Below are 4,644 nucleotides of genomic sequence, written 5' to 3' on the forward strand. Positions count from 1 at the left end.
GAGTAGCCCCCACTCGCCACAACCAGAGAAAAGTCCATGCGCAGAAACAAAGACCCAATGCAGCCAAAAATTTTAAAAAATAAATAAATTTTAAAAGAGAAAAAAGAAAGCCGACATTACAGAAATTATCACAAGAGATGAATATGGTGGCACACGTTAGATATTGAAAAAATTCTAATTGTGTCATCACTGCTTCTTAATGGCCCTGTTCAAGTAAAAGGAATATATGTAATATATTTTATTGTATTTGCAAGTTTTTTGGAAAAAATTTCGAATTTCATATTGTATTTTGTGATTATATTGTGTAAAAGGTATAATTCAGATATTTTTATTATCTAATTAAATCAAATTTGTCAACTCTATGCAGTTTTTAACATTTCATTTTAATATTAACTCATTTAAAGAACATGTTTTTAAGATTTTATTCTTATTCACTAATTTATTAACAGTAGTTCAAGTAAAACAAATCGTACAGATTACCTAAAAAGTCTGAATGACTGATTTGATATCAATTAGTATATTAGTTTATGCTAATTTCTTAATTTAAATGTTAGAAAGGTAGCATCATTTATACTAAAGTATTCTTTAACTGAAAAACTAAACTATAATCATCATTCCCTTACAAAATTGTTTGCAATTGGAAATTTTGCTACATCTATTTTTATGTGATATTTACAAATCAAATGCTCATTTGCATGAGATTATCATTCCTAACAAAAGCAAAAATTGGTCTTAGCATCTCAAGTACAATGTATTCAGAAGAGTATAATGAGGCAAAACATGTTTTTAATTTTGATGAATCTCAATGAATTGTGGTATTGTGCTGTTATATTGTAAAAACACATTAATGGAATAGATTTTGAAAAGTCCATATAAATTTCTCATTAAATATTTAAGCCTAAAAGATTTTTTGTGAGGTTTTTTTTGTTTTTGCCTCATTACATACAGATTTGAAGTTACAAGAAGTATAAGCAAAATTAGAGGATAGATATATAGATAGGTAGATAGATAGATACATGATAGATAGGTAACTTGATCAAGGAAGGATAAACAGAGGTAAAGAAAAACAAGACCAAAAAGAGTAAAAGAAATATGTAATTAAGAGCATTATAGTTACATTATTTAACCTTCGATTTGGGTCCTGAACTTCTAATGTATGGTATGTGAACTTCTGCTTACTCCTTCAGAAACCTCCATATGATATACCTTTATGAAGGCATGGGCGATTTAAGAGAAGAAAGCAGGTTTAAGCAAGTTAGCCTTTGAAAATTTTTATAAAATTTCCTTCGATCCCCTCAAATACTGCTTTATTTGATATATTAAAAGAAAGCTTTAATTAACTACACAAATAGTTTATTTGATTTTATTTTACATCTGTGGAAAAAAACACTAAAAAACTGGAATTTAAATCTTTATATAAAATCTACTAATGCCTCTGTTGCTTTGTAAGGATTGCTTCAAGGAAAATGTTGAACTCAGTTAACAAGCCTGTACTACTTATGTAAATGAGAGAAAGGGACTCTGTCATTTAAACTATACAGTATTTCAAAAAGCTCTCATGTTGTTACACTGCAAAGTAGTAAAACCTCTGTTGAATTATCCAAAAAAGCAGTTCAGTAGGGAATGGCCCCTAATTCTCAGTTACCGTGATTTATCATTATATTCTTAACATTTTATAGTTTTTTTAATTTTTATTATATTGTATTCAAATATTTATTAAGCAGCTAGGGAGATGCATAGGTGATTAAGACATAGTCAAAGAGGTGAGGCAAATGCACAAGTAATAGAAAGCAAAGTATAAGGTTCACTGAATCATAGCAGTCAAAAGAATATGCTTTAGGAGATCAAGAGCGAGATTGCTTCCAGACTGGAAGGGGTGTGGGTGAGTGGCAAATCAGGAAAGGGGATTGAGATTAAAATAGAAGACTTCAGTCTGAATTGTTGATGATACTCAGTATGGGCTATATTTATCTCTTCTCTTCCTCTCTGGGTTTGATTTACCAGTAGTGCCCAGGATTGTTCAATGCACTTAATATATTTGTTTGCATTTTTGCTTCAATGTCTTCTACAGAACTAAGTTCTTTTGGTATTTTAGGAGTCCCCCACACACACACCTTTTTAAAGAATTCTTGACATTTTGATCTTGGTGATGATGGTCTTGAGTCTTTTCCATTCTGGTTTGATTTTTGTGCATTTTTGGTTGTACTAACTTATAGAGATTTCTTTACCAGAGCTTTTTCTTCAGCTTCTTTGTCATCAAAATCATCGTCTTCATCTTCATCAACAGTGAGTTTTACTTTTTTCTGTGGAAACTTGCTTCCATTTCTAAGTACAGGACACTTTTCAGATAAACTTAGGAATTTCACATTCTCCTCCTCTTCATCCTCTGATTCTGCATCTCCCTCCACAGCTACTAAGTGCTATCCACTAATAGGCACAGGCCCTGAACCACACTTCGACTGTAAGACCACAGCTGTTATTTCAAAGCCCCCAGGAGAAACTATTGGCTATACAGACATTTTCAAAGTTTCTAGTGTTATTTTAATTGGACTGCCTTCATAATTCATTGCCTTGACTTCAACAATGTGCAGTTCATCCTTTTTACCAGCCCCTAAATTCACTGTTCTTAAAGATAACTGGTGCTCATTTTCATCATTATCCACCTTAAAGAGATAATTTTTGTCAGCCTTTAGTTCACAACTGGAAAGATAGTTTGGTGGCCTCAAGGGGCTCATGTCCATTTATATGGAATCTTCCATGGGGTGGTGGCACACACTTAGGTGGGAGAGAAGGCAGATGGAGGTAAACTACTGTTCTAGACAATAGCCTTGCGGGACAGAATCACACCAGGTGACATTTTATAGCTTTTTGAACTAGAAAAAAATAAATTGGCTACAATAAAAAATGTACTTTTTCATGCTTAAAATATATCATTATATTTCTCCTGGAAATTTAAAAAAATCAAATTAATATGGAAAGTATTTCATTGTGATAACAGTTTTGGACAATTTTGCAGGGAAACCATTTTGATAGAGAGTCTGTAGAGGACAGATCTCCACACTACAGATACATAAAACACTACAGTGTTTGAGATATGGCTATTTGCCCACAGGTAACCAACTTTAATGAACTGAAAAATAGTTTCCCTTACTGCATTTGCTTTTGGGAAACTTTAAGATAATAATAATTAGATAATTGATGCTTTAGAGATAAATGAAAATTTTATTAGAAGTTACAACATTTCTTTTCATAACTTTGCCCTTCGTTTGAAAATGTTGTTTTCTCTTCCATGCGATTCTCTGTAAATTTCTATAGCATGATTTAAGCAATTAATTGCATTTCATTCACTATTTTCCTATAATTGATCATTATATAAATAATAAATTAGATTTAAAAACTCATACTTCCAAAGACCTAACATGAATACCTTTCAGTAATAAAACAATGATTTAAAAGGTAGAACTGAAATTGTAGTACAATGTGGTATTAATATTTCATGTACTCTATTCTAATTTTTAATTTTTACAGTAAACTTAGTTAAACACTGGTCCTTTAAAAAGGTTTGTATTGCTACTTTGCCACTCATATCAGTAAAATAATCAAGTGGAAGAGTTATTTTCAGGTCTCTGAATTCTATCTGGCTAGTCTCAAGTCCTGGAAAGTCATGGTCAACTGTTATTCACCAAGTCATATGAATAGCACAGAGCAACAACATAGCATGTACAGTACTCAAAAAATTCCATAGGTAGATGCTTAAAACATGACATCACTGACAAATCTGAGGTATAGAATTATGTCTACAGTATCATTACAATAAATTAATGTGTATAAATAGAATAATATGGGATAAAAAACAAAAAATTTAATACTAGTGGAGTAGTAGACAATGAGAAGCTGAAAACTTGTTCCAAATGGATTATTTTGTATCAGGTATAAAAACATCATTTAAGAGTTCTTAATTTTCCTGAGAGATCAAATGCCTGGACCAGATAAGTAAAAATATCAATAAACATGAATGTACTTTTCTTGATTCTCAAATGAAAAAATATAGCATAACCAAAAATGAATGGTGAGAGGCCTTAGATCTTGTACTTCCTTCTTCACAATCCTCCAGTTGTGGAAGTCACATATAGCCAAAGACATTAATAAACAATTACAATTGTTAGTCCAGATTCTGAGAAAAGTTCAAGCTCATACATCAGACTCAGATTGGGCTTTGCTCTGTAAAATCTAGGCATCCATAATGGCAGAGAACTTATTATGGTATGCAGGACCGATCCTCTTCCTCTATCAAGAGACTGACTTCATTTCCAGATAATAAGCAAAAACTAGGTGTGGAATTAAAATTTCAGTTGTGGAGTTGAAAGAGACAACCCATGCGTGTTTATATTTCACAGAGAAAGAAATATAATGAAAAGCCTTCTTGCCCTACAGGTAGTAATGGAAATAAACATTGACAATATACCAAAGACTCCCCAAATCTTGAAAGTCTGGAAAATCAGGCCACCAATTGTTTCCATGTCAGTCCAAAATATTAGTTACATTGATATAATTATCATAATTAAATTATCAGTTTCTCTGGCAGGATAAAAAGAAATGTGATTCCAATAATAAAGTATATATTTATGGTAGCAAGTTATTCCC

The 4,644-nt window shown here is 31.7% G+C and overlaps 1 pseudogene across 1 annotated transcript; it reads right to left on the reverse strand.

Moving 5' to 3' along the window:
- Window positions 1-1,916: 1,916 nt before the first annotated feature.
- LOC309791854 (nucleophosmin-like) lies at window positions 1,917-2,759 on the reverse strand (annotated as a pseudogene). Its single transcript has one exon. The product of its transcript is annotated as a nucleophosmin-like (transcript).
- Between the last annotated feature and the right edge of the window lie 1,885 nt (window positions 2,760-4,644).

This window comes from Mesoplodon mirus, assembly GCF_964341445.2.
Source record: "Mesoplodon mirus genome assembly, chromosome: 16".
Classification (NCBI taxonomy): Eukaryota; Metazoa; Chordata; class Mammalia; order Artiodactyla; family Ziphiidae; genus Mesoplodon; species Mesoplodon mirus.